General features: G+C 51.3%; 1 protein-coding gene across 1 annotated transcript in view; it reads left to right on the top strand.

The window, feature by feature from the left end:
- Window positions 1-247: 247 nt before the first annotated feature.
- The window catches only part of ADAR (adenosine deaminase RNA specific), a 39,561-nt gene continuing 27,266 nt past the window's right edge, over window positions 248-12,542 (top strand). The window contains exon 1 of the mRNA XM_023247944.2: window positions 248-349. The gene's annotated coding sequence lies outside the window, so the exon portion shown is untranslated. The remainder of the gene's footprint in view (window positions 350-12,542) is intronic.

The raw sequence follows: 12,542 nt of genomic DNA on the forward strand, positions 1-12,542 counted from the left end.
ACCGGCCTCGTGCACTTGACCGCCACCGAAACCCCCGAGGCATCTCGTGCCGCGCCAGGCCGGGAGCGCACCCGCGGGCCGCCCCCCGCACCAGCACCCCGGCGAGCCCCCGGGAGCCCGGGACGGCGGAACCCCCGCCACCGCGGCGCAGACAAAAGAGGCGACGGTCATGTGGTGCTGCCGCCCACGCCCGGCGCGCCGTGACGTCACCACTCGGCGACCGGGCCATTGATTCCCGGCGGCGGCGGCGGCGGCGGTGGCGCGGCTACGTGGTGGGGGCGGGCGGGGAGGGTCCGCGGCCGTGGCAGGCTGTGGGGTCGGGCCGCGGCCCGGAGGATCACCGCACCGGGTAAGAAGCTGTTTCCTTCTCTGCATCCCCTTCCCGGCTGGAGAGGCTGAGGAAGGGGGCGCGGGGCGGGGGCGGGGGCGGGGGCGGGGGCGGGGGCGGGGGGGAGGGTGCGTGCGCGTGTGCGCCCGCCCGTGCGCGCGCGCGTGTGCGCCCGGGGCGCGCGGATGCTCTGGCGCGCGTGCCGGCCGGAGCCCAGCAGCTTGGGGACCCGGGGCGCCGCCGCCCTGGGCGCGAGAGCGGCTGGACGCGGGGCTCGCGGGGCTCCCGGGCCGCCTCCCCGCCCGGACTGCCTGCGCCCGGCGGCCCCCCGGCTGGCCCGCGCCGGCCCTGCGCGCCTCCCGCGGGGAAGGCGTGGGCGTCCGCCGTGGACAGCCCGCTGCGGGTCGCGGCCACCGCGCCGAGCCTCGGCCTGGCCCTGCTGCGGGAGGCCTACTTGCGTCACCTCCCCGTCCTCCGTCCTCCATCCGCTCGGCGTGATTCTTGGGCCCCGCTAGCGGGTAAGCCTGCCGCAGGTGTTCCGTGTGATGTCAGAGTTTGGGAAACTTGCCTTTCCAGAAGGGATACCTGTCCTTGGGTCTTCCGGGCAGCGGGGGGGCAGTCTCAGCAGGCGCCTAGCCGGGAGGGCAGGGCACTGGCACACAGAGGTCCCTACGGTGGCTGCTGCCGGAGGGGCAGGCCGAGTAGGTCACGGGGAGCGTCAGATTGTCGAGCGGATGTGGGCGAAGGTGCCAACTCCATCTTTACCAAGCAAGGCTTGTCCCCCTCGCGTCGAAGCCTCCGGATGTCTTTTTCTTTATTTAACAAACACTTGCGTGCTTGCTGCACGGGCCGCAGAGAGGTAAGAGTGGAAAGGGGCGTGAGCTTTGGAGTCAGGTGTGCCGTCTGCCATCTGTGCGACACTGAGTTATTTAACTTCTCTGCTCCTACTCGGGCTTATCTGCAAAACGAAGGTAATGATGTCTACTTTGCACGGTAATTGTCAGAATTCGAAGTGTCAAGCTGTTATGAATAAGGGCACGGCACCCAGGCGCTTGAACTTGCTCCCTTGCTGAAGGTGCCGCGTTGCTTCGGCGGAATGAGAGCGGGGAACTTTTTGCTATTTTGGATGTTTGCTATTCTGCCGGATACGATGAAGCAGACTTGGGGGGAGGGGATGTCAAAACCCACAATCTCTCCACTAAAGACCTCATAAAATTGTAGAACTGGAAAGAGGTTAGGGCTTCACTTGTTAAGTATTAATTAATAATTGCTTCTTCTTGAGCACTTGCTGTGTGCCCGACACCGTCCCAAGCGCTTTACATACACTAACTTCTTTCATTCGTCCGGCAACCCGGTGCAGGAAGTAAGCACATCCCATTTTACAGATGCAGAATAGGAGTCTCAGCCACAATCCTGAGACTAGTTAATGGCAGAACTGGAACTTGAACCCAGAACCCAGGCTTCTCAGGCTGTATGGAGCTTGAGCCTTGTTATTTCTCAGTGATGAGAGAGAGAGAGGCAGAGAGGGAGAGCGCGCCCTGGCAGTGTGAACCTGTGTAGGGGGATAAGGGAGGCATAAGCAGAGCTTAGAGGGCCAGTATTTGCTGCAAGAATAATATTTCAAATTGTTCAGTGATAAATATCTTTTATTTTACATTTTACCCAGCATGGTCCAGATGTGAACCGAGATTTGGCCTTTTCACCCAGAGAAAAAGGAAAGGCTCACGGGCACACAGTGCTGAGATCGTGGGCACACAGTAGGTATTTGGGAAATGCCTGCGGAAAGAAGAAAAAATCTTGAGGTATTGTTATTTCTGCCAGACTGAGACCCATTGCTCAATACACAAAGGCTGCCTTAAGCCACTGTTACACAGTAACAGTATAATATGAGCATCTTTCCTATTCATGGACTTAAAGATTTGGTGGGGTTTTTTTTTTTTTTTAATGTTTGTTTATTTTTGAGAGAGAGCGTGCACACGCCAGTGGGGGAGGGTCAGAGAGCAAAGGACCGAGAATCCAAATCAGGCCCTGTGCTGACAGCAGTCAGCCCGATGCAGGGCCCAAGCTCACAAATACGGAGGTCATGACCTGAGCTGAAGTCAGACACTTAACTGACTGACCCACCCAGGTGCTCCCAAGGACCTAAAGATTTAAAGCTGTGTCTCAGACCAAGATTGGAATTCTGATCTGTGACCAACTGATGAGAGTTGTTTTTTTTTTTTTAATGTTTATTTTTGAGACAGAGAGAGACAGAGCATAAACGGGGGAGGGTCAGAGAGAGAGGGAGACACAGAATCCGAAGCAGGCTCCAGGCTCTGAGCTGTCAGCACAGAGCCCGACGCGGGGCTTGAACTCACGGACCATGAGATCATGACCTGAGCCGAAGTCAGACGCCCAACCGACTGAGCCACCCAGGCGCCCCATGATGAGAGTTTTCAAATATGTGAACAAGAGAATCTGAGCTCTGGGCATCTGTAGTGATCTCTTGAGATATAGCAGTTTATTTTGCTTTAACATCTTAGGTTTGGACCATATTGGGTCCAGCTGCCTGAGTTAAGTTTTCTGGAGAACACCGGATGATTGTTTGGTATAGAGGTAAAGAGTTCAAGATACTAGCTTTGTGGCAATATGAAATACTTAGGAAAGACCTGTGGCTAATGGGCATTAATGTGGGAATAGTAAACTGGTTTCAAACGGTTGATGTTGGTGGTGGTTTCCGTCAGCTGTCGTTCTGGGTTCTATTTGACGATGTCTTAGGGCTGTAGAGTGGATTATACCAACTCACAGGTTTATGTTGCTCACCCATATAGACTAACACGCCTCCCAAGTTCCTCCACCTGAGAAGCTGTTACTGCCTCTGTGCCCTCCCAGGTGCCCTAAAGCACCCAGTTCACCGTCTTCATCAACCCTAATGGGAGAAACTCTACCGGGGTGTATGCTCTCATCCCCCCTGAACCCCGTCACCACCACACACAGAGTGAAGCTCTTTCCCAAAAAGAGGGTGCGTTAACCCAGTTGTAGACGGCAGAAACCCAGTGTGAACTCAAGCAAAAAAGAGCCCCTCCGCCTTTGACAATTTAACTGGAAGGCCAAGGATGAGCCTCGGGTGTGGCTGAAATAGTGTCACAGACTCTTGGCCCTGCCTTTCTCTGCTCCTTTTTTTGCTTATTGGCCTCATTTTCTGCTGTTTTCTCTGTACGCACCGGCAGCCCCAAGCTGATGACTTTGCAGTGCTCTTCTGCATTGTAAGCTGGTCACTGTGGACAAGGGGACAGGGCCACCATAATTGGACAGGTGTGTCACGGGCCCACTCCTGGGATGCCAGAGTAAACCGCTTGTCCGTAACCACGTGGAATGACTGCCGCGTGTACGTGTGCGCGCACCCCTGCTCGGATCCTACTTCGAGGCCCTTCCGGAGCCTTCCGACTGGGACACCCGCCCTGGTTTTGCTTGTCCGTCAAGTTGTTGCTGTGTGGCCCTGCTCCTGTGCCCTCTGACCTTTCCACACCCATGCTCCCGCCACATCCGCCCTTCCCCACGCCCTCAGACGATCTGCTGTCGGGGTTCGGGTCACGATTCTCCCAGAAGCCTCCCTGGGCCTCCGTCGATGGGTTAGGCCCCCTTCTCTCTGCTTATGGATCAACACCGGAACACGGCCCTATTGTAGATTTGAGGACCCCCGTCCTTAATTGGCGTTATTTCTCTTAACACTTATAACCCATTGGTGTTGCATGGTTGTTTGTTGCCTGTCTCTCCTCGTTAGAAGATCAGTTTCATGAGAATAATGAGTAAAAGCATTTTTGTTTCATTTACTGCTGTGTTTCTAGGACCTAGGACAGTGCCTGACACGTAGCACGTGCTGGATAAGTGTTTATTAAATGCATGAATGAAAGTCTGCCCACAGGGAGAAAATGCTGGCATCGTGTTGATGAGGACTCCAGTCTGCCTGATAGATGCAGTTCTCGCTGTAAATGTCTGCAGACTCCAGGACTCCGGGCCCACCCTGCAAACGCAGAGCCTCTCCCCGTGTGCCTGCACAGGCCAAGGTCGGGCCCCACGGAGAAGCCACGTGAAATTCCACCCCGTGAAATGTTTCGCTCCCCACTCAAACCTTTCTCAACAATGATATGGTGTATATGGAGGCTTTTTCCATAGTTTGAGGCTTTTCCTTAGGGTATTTATTTTTAAAACATTCATTTGAACACTTATAATGTGCCAGGCGTTGTTCTAAGCCTTTTATAAATAACTCATTCTTTGATTGGAGTTTTGGGATCAAGAGTTGTGAACTTTAACATTTTTTTCCTTTTGAATACCAAACACTCAAGAAAGGCTAAAAAATCCCAATTAGAAAATTCTAAAAGAGATGAGACCTGCAGCTCACCTCACCCTGCAGAGGCCGGCCTGTGGTGCGTGCCCCCCGACCTTTCTGGGGTTTTACAGTCGCAGCTGTTAAGTAAATGAAGTTCCGTGTGCGTCTCTGGGCTGCAGACGTAGAGGTGCACGGGTCTCTCTCAGGGACTTAGTGCGTTTCGCCCCGTGCAGCTCTGCGTGGCCATCTGCACCTCGCCTCCCCCGTGCGCTCGTCCGGGCGCTTCTGTTCCCGGCCCCGCGCTGGCTCCGGGTGTGTGGCGGCCGGATGGGGGGCCAGTGGCGCTTCAGCCCCGGGGCTGTGCGGTGTTGGTCTTCCGCCCTGTCCCAGGGAGGGCCCACGTCTGCCCTACATACAGAGCACATCCGTCTTTCCCGGAGAGGGGCCTTACCTTCCAGAAGCCTACCTGTGCCATGCCCACTCCCAACGAAAAAGGGAGCGGGTGCCCTTTTGTTTCTTCTTTAGCACAGAGTAGTTCTCCTAGAAATAGACGCTTGGGGTGAGGGCCGCTGTGTAACCCCACGCTCCCCTCCAGGCACCGGGCCCCGCCTGCATCTGCTGCGGCCTGCGGTGCTGGGCTCGGTCCCGACGCGCTTCTCGAAGACCGCGTGCCCAGCACTCTGCCCAGGGCCCTGTCTGCTCCGGGACCGGGCGTTTTAACGAAAACTGGAAAATCTTTGTTACATTGAAAATTACTGTCTGGTTTTAATGTGTATCTTTTCTTACGATTAAGTTTGAGCTCTTTACAGACAGTTATCATGTTTATTTCCATTTTTGTAAATTCTCAGTCAATATTTTGTCTATTCACTTAATTGCATTTAAGTTACTTTTTACAAATTATACAAATTCCCTTAAAAAACCTGAATATGTGCTCCTTATAAAAACAACTTTATCTGCCGTGGATATTTTTCTGATTTGTTGTTTGCCATCTAATTTTGGCTTTTTTATTAAACATACAAAACCTGCTTTTCGTTATTCTGTAGACGAATTTTGTGCTTTTTGATTTCTTCCTTTGCTTGCAAGCTTGAAAGTGTTTTTTTCTCATTCTGTATTCCAGTATTTTATGTTTTGCTTTTTTTATTATTTTAAACAGCTAATACTCCATTTTATTTTAGATTTTAACAAATATTTTATGAAAATGCTGCATCATGTTTTATTTATTTATTTATTTTTTTTCAACGTTTATTTTTGGGACAGAGAGATACAGAGCATGAACGGGGGAGGGCCAGAGAGAGAGGGAGACACAGAATCGGAAACAGGCTCCAGGCTCCGAGCCATCAGCCCAGAGCCCGACGCGGGGCTCGAGCTCACGGACCGCGAGATCGTGACCTGGCTGAAGTCGGACGCTTAACCGACTGCGCCACCCAGGTGCCCCATGCATCATGTTTTAAATAAAATCAGTTTGAATTAGATGGTCTATATTTTATTTTACATTACATTAGTGCATACATATTTTTCCTTTTTAAAATAATTTATCAGAATATCAAAGCTTGTTCCACAAAACTGAGATTGAAACATATGTATGTATAATTCTTTTAATTTTAACGTGCTTAGCATATCCACGGATCGCCGCACGGCATAGCGTTTCTCTGTGGCTGTCCATGTGGGGTAAGAACTCGTCCGTGTGTAGCCAAAGGACAGGTGGAGCCCCTCCAGCCCTTATGTGCTGTTTCCCTAAGACCCTCTTTTATTAAGATACAATTACGTGCAATAGACGGCAAATATTTCAGTGAATATCGATAAATATATATGTCCGCTAGTCACCATCCAAATCGGGAAATTAAAACCTTTCTATCACCCCAGAAAGTTCCCTCATGCCACTGCCAGAAACCACTCTCCCCAGAACCACCACTGTTGTGATGTCTGTTATCTCCATACATTAGCTGAGCTGCTGTAAAATTTCACACAAATGGAGTTCTAGAACGTGCGCTTCTGTGCGTGGTTCTTCTGGTCGGGATCAAGCGGGTCGCGCATGTCGTTACCCTGTGTGTGAACAGGCATCAGGTGTTTGTGCGTTCGTCACTTGATGGACATTTGGTTTGTTTCCAGTTTGGGGCTCTTAAGAATAAAGCTCTATGACCATTTTTTTCGTCTTTTTTTGTTGAGGTACAAAACACATTGCTACACGAAGTGTAGCATTTTCAAGCATATGGTACAGTCGTCTTACGTACATTCGCCAACCGTCCAGAACCTTTTCTCTTGCAAATCCGAAACTCTGTCTCCGTTAGGTGGCAACTCCCCCTTCCTGCTCTTGCGCGGGTCTCTGTTAGCCTCCTTACATGACGCCTTTTTGTGGCCGCTTCTTTGTATCTTCCTGGTAAGTGCGTGCCTGGGAGTATAGTTGCTGGGTGTCGGTGGTGGGACGCTTAGCCTTAGAAGGAGCGGCCAAACAGTTTCCACGGTGGTGGCACCGGTTCGTGTTCCGGCTAGCAGCGTATGAGAGTTCTAGTTGCTCCGTAGCCTCCCCAGGTTCAGATACTGTTCAGGTGTTTTTATTTGAGCCGTTCTGGTAGCTGCGAAGTGGAGTCTTAACACTGTTTCCACTACTACACTTTGAGCTGCTTTTTTTAATGTTTATTTTTGAGAGGGAGAGAGACAGTGCGAGCAGGGGAGGGGCAGAGAGGGAGGGAGACACAGAATCCCAAGCAGGCTCCAGGCTCTGAGCCGTCAGCACAGAGCCCGACGCGGGGCTCGAACCCACAGACCGTGAGATCATGACCTGAGCTGAAGTCCAGAGCCAATCATTTAACCGACTGAGCCCCCGGCACCCCTAGGCTTCGCGCATCCTAAGGGCAAGTTTTATGCTGTTTGTATTTGTTTTCCTATTCTTACTGGACCCCCCCCCCCCCCTTGAGGGGTGGTAATGCTTTATAACAGGAAACTTGAAAATTGCAGAAAACTATTAAATTGAATAAAATCATTAGTAACTACGCCTGTCAGACATCCGTACGTGTTGGCGTGCTTCACACAGCGCCGTGTGGCTTATCCCGCACACGGGCCGGTGCTGGGGTTGCTTGATTGAGCAGCTCGGCCCTGTCCCGGCCTCCACTCTGCCACCGCAGGACATCACCTGTTGGCAGCAGGAATCCTTTGTCACAGGAAGCCCTGACAGCTTTTTGTGTTTTCTTGGCCAGAATTGTCACACGTTATCACTGGCGGGAGAAACGGAATCGCCAAGAGGAGGTTATTAGATGCCCCACAATCCTCCCTCCGGGTCTGGGGAGGAAGCCTGGCCTTCTCAGAGGAAGGTGGGCAGAATCGGGCTGCCTCAGAAAGGAAGCCTTTCTTGTGGGGTTGGTCGGTACCTGCCACTTGGGCGCATTGTTTTCCAAAAGCTGAAGTTGTTCTGTGTTTAGTTTTGTGTTCTGTTCACTTGTGATTTAAACATTTCCCGTGGCGTTAACTCTGTAAATACCACTCTTATGTGTCATGTAACTAATTCATGGCTCTTCCAGAATTTATGTGACCATGTGTTCAACTTTGGACTTGACGGCTGTTTTCAGTTTTTCCCTATTGTAAACAATGCTGTCGCAAACCGAAGTTTTCATACTAGATTTCGGGTTCTCCTCCTCAAGATGGATCTTTATTATTATGTTCACTAATAATAACTATGTAGTCCTAGGATTACATTGTCATTAGTGGTAATGGCTGTTGGCTGTTAGCTGAAGCCACGGACATACTTGAGACCTCTGACGCCCAGTGTCCAATTACTTTCGTACAACACTTGGACCCGTCGTCTAAGTAGCTGTTTCTCCCCCTCCCTTCTTGGTCTTCCCCCTCCCACCTCTTCCTTTCATCCAGTCATTAACGCATACTCCTCTGACAGGTAATTTGTCGTGTACCTTCTATCACCAAAGCACCGTGCTGGGTCACGGCTGTAAGACTTGTACTGCTCAGGAGAGACGGACGTAACGCATGATCAGATAGCCTGCAAATGCTTAGCTGCAGCTAGTGCTAAAGACCGTGAAGAAAGCTTCCTAGGGTCATGGGTACTATAAATTTTATATGCCTTCTGCTCCCGGCACAGGGACAAGACGAGGAGAAAACAGTGTGTGCCTGCAAGAGTGCTCTGTGGCTGTTGGACAGACAGAGCGGAAGGTGCCTTTTGTGAAGCCTGCTTAGGGGACGTTTAGCCAGGAAGCGGGGCATGCTGCAGACCTTGTCGTGACCTTGGGCCTTTATCCAAAGAGCAGTGGGTAGCCATAAAGGGTTTAAAGGACGGAGATGGCGGTGACCTAATCCTATTTGAGAACATTTTGGGTAGGGCCAGCGTGGGTTCCTAGAGTCCAAGATGAGACTGTGAAGGCAGACGTAGAGTCCCCAGCTGCCACTGGGTAGTCTTATTTTTTTTGACCGATTTATTACATTTTCGTGCCTTTAGTTGTTAGTGCGATTGTTTCCCCGAATGTTTGACAGGCATTTATACTTTTGTGTGTGCGAATTGCCTTTTTATCAACCGTACTGTTGATAAAAGTACAACGTGGGGATGGCTTAAGGCCAAGGCCACCTGCTGTGAGCCAGCGTGCTGGCTCTGGGACTTCCAGCAACCTCCGTGGCTTTGGTCTGCCTCAGTTTCCTCTTCTGCAACATGGGGACCGTGATTGTGTGCCTCTCGGGTGATGGGGGCTGAAGGGTAGGCCGGTGTGCCGGCTGCAGAGCAGAGCTCACCACTGTGTGTAAGTGTCTGACACGCACACGCGCACACAGCTCTGGGTCCCACGTGTGTTGTAACGGGTTCCCTCTCTGCTTTCATGTTTTTATTAATATATTTTTAAACTGATTCTTAAACACTGTCCTGTTTTTTGAACCACAGAACTTTATCTGCAGTGAACAGATGTCTTCCATTGCTGTGAAACAAGTCAGACATTCTGACTTAGTTTTTTAGAATACTTTATAAATAGCCTTTTAATCCATTTGTAATCTATTTTGGCTTATTACTGTAAGACAAGCCTCCAAATACGTCCCCCCCCCCCAGAAGCCGATGAGTTGGCCGAGCTCCCTGTGTTGACATACCCTTCCTCCCTCCCTGCTGCTTTTGGCTCCCTGTCACATGTCAGACCAGTATACACGCTTTAGGGAACGTGGTCCTGCCCTGTCAGCCTGGAGCTCCATCCTTGTGTCGTACCAGACTGCTGTGAATTAAGACAGTGTAAGTAATCATTTGTCAGATAGTCCTTTCTGCCCTGACCTCATTAGAACTTGCAGTGACCAGATACTTACTTTGACTCAGTTCGTAAATTGTCCCGCCATCTCATTTGGGGTTGGCGTATCCTTGTACTTAAGAATACACTCCTCAGCAGAGTTGTATACTTTTCCACATGTAGGCTTTCACATTTCTTAAGATTATTCCTAGATGTTTATTTTTTTAATGTTTTAGTTGCTGTTAAGAGTACAGTATTTTTATCCTACACATAAGAAAGAAGTTGTGTTTTGTATATTTTTCTTATATCCAGCCATATTCCTTGACTGCCCATTGGTTCTAAGAATTTTTCATTCTGCAGTTCTGATATTATCTGCAAATAATCCGTTTTTTCTTTTCTTTTAGTGTATCTTTTTTTCTGCTTTAGGATATGCTAGAATTTCCGAAACAATGTTAAGTACCATATTTTTTTCATTCTAAGACTTTTGAGCATAAAGCATGCTACTGATTCATTAATAGCCCGGGGGGGCTATCATATGAAATACATACACACCTTGTAATCACATCACAATATCAGAAATGTTAGAGGTGCATCTCAGAATTGAAATAAGATAACAGTAGTGGTGGCCATCCTTACTTTATTCCTCATTTTATTGGGAATGCCTAACCCATTTTAAATATGATATTGGCTGTTGATTTGTGCTGGACAGTGTCTGTAATATTTTTTCAAATAAAACAAAAGGTTCTAATTCTGCCAGACAGTAATGGGAAAGGCGTACTGTTTGGTTTAAGTAAAACATGGAAATTGTGGCTGTGCACATGTCGTCTCTGACAGCCGGTCTGTTTCAGCTTTTTCCTCTGATAGCCTCAGATGGCAGGAACCCCTGCACCGAGCAAGGTCTGTGCTACTTTCGCATTCGGAGCTCCCTGTTTGCCACGGCCATCAGGATGGCGTGTCAGCTCCCTAGAGCTGTAGTACAGATTGCCATGAATTTGGTGACTCAAAACAAGAGAAAATCATTCTCAAAGGTCCAGAGGCCAGAAATCTGAAATACGCATCACTGGGCCAACATCGGGGTGTCGCAGAGCCGTGCTCCCTCCAGGGGCTCTAGGTAAGCATCCCATTCCAGTGTCGGGTGGCCGCCTGCATCGCTTGGCCTGTGGCCACGTCACTCCTGTCTTCGAGGCCACCTTCTTCAAACCTTCGCCTCTCTGTCTTCACACACCTTCTGTACACAGAGCTGGTGTGTGTAGTCGGGAACGTCTGTGAACTCGTCGGTGCCGAAGGAAGGCTTTTTTTTTTTTTTTTTTCAACGTTTATTTATTTTTGGGACAGAGAGAGACAAAGCATGAACGGGGGAGGGGCAGAGAGAGAGGGAGACACAGAATAGGAAACAGGCTCCAGGCTCTGAGCTGTCAGCCCAGAGCCCGACGCGGGGCTCGAACTCACAGACCGCGAGATCGTGACCTGGCTGAAGTCCGACGCTTAACCGACTGCGCCACCCAGGCGCCCCCGAAGGAAGGCTTTTAAAGATATGTGTTACTCGTTCCCTCTGGAAAGAACACTGCAGATGCCTGGAAATGGCTCCGCTTTCGTTCACAGAAAGTCCGTCCACCGGAAGTGTCCCAAGAGCCCCTCCACCTCGGCCCCTTCCGCAGTCTCCAGCTCTACGGCAACCGAGACGCGGGCCGAGTACACTCCTTCTAAGACTGTTACGAAGACAGAATTACAAGCTGGTCAGTGCAGACTAGAGCGCGGAGAGAAAAACGACGTCAGCATGTCGGTTCGGTAGTAAATGGGTCGTGCCGGGAAGCGGCCACTTGGCACGTGGCTGTGCAGCAACCGGCTGTTGGTGAAACCCGCCCGCTCACCCGGGACACAGCGCGGACTGAGGGGCAGAGGCCGCCTTCGAGCCCGCCCAGCACAGGACTGCGCTTGTCCCCTCTGTCTCCTACGAGCCTTGGAGATAGGGACCTGACCCTTGCCAGGAGCTGGGGCTGAGCCCGTCCACCCACGGGCCGGGCCCTAGGGAGGACGAGAAGGCGAGAGTGAGTGGGAGGGCCCCCCTTTGGACCCTGGCTCAGAGGAGCCCAAATGCGGGTCGGTCGCCGACGCTCTCCGCGGGCCGGCGCCACACCGGAAGTGAGCCGTGTGCTGTGTGCCAGGCCGGCCGCCGTAGGAGAGGCAGTTTCGGGGGCGGGGCTTGGCGCATCGAGTCGCGAGAGGGCCATCGTGGGGGGTTTTAGAAGACGAAATGCACACGCACGGGTTAAACTTTCACGTGAGGGGCGCCCGGTGTCTCGGTTGGTTAAGGGTTCACTTCAGCTCGGTCATGATCTCACAGTTCGTGGGTTTGAGCCCCGCGTCGGGCGCTGTGCTGACGGCTCGGAGCATGGAGCCCGATTTGGATTCTGTCTCCCTCTGTCTCTGCCCCTCCCCCACTTGCGCGCGCCTGTGCTCTCTCTCTCTCTCTCTCTCAAAAATAAATATTTAAAAATTCTTTTTAAAAAAAGGACATTTGGGGTGCCTGGGTGGCTCAGTCGGTTAAGCATCCGACTTTGGCTCAGGTCATGATCTCACAGTCCATGAGTTCAAGCCCCACGTCGGGCTCTGTGCTGATGGCTGGGAGCCTGGAGCCTGCTTCCGATTCTGTGTCTCCCTCTCTCTCTGCCCCTCCCCTGCTCACGCTCTCTCTCAAAAATGA

Source organism: Felis catus, chromosome F1, assembly GCF_018350175.1.
Source record: "Felis catus isolate Fca126 chromosome F1, F.catus_Fca126_mat1.0, whole genome shotgun sequence".
NCBI classification, from domain to species: domain Eukaryota; kingdom Metazoa; phylum Chordata; class Mammalia; order Carnivora; family Felidae; genus Felis; species Felis catus.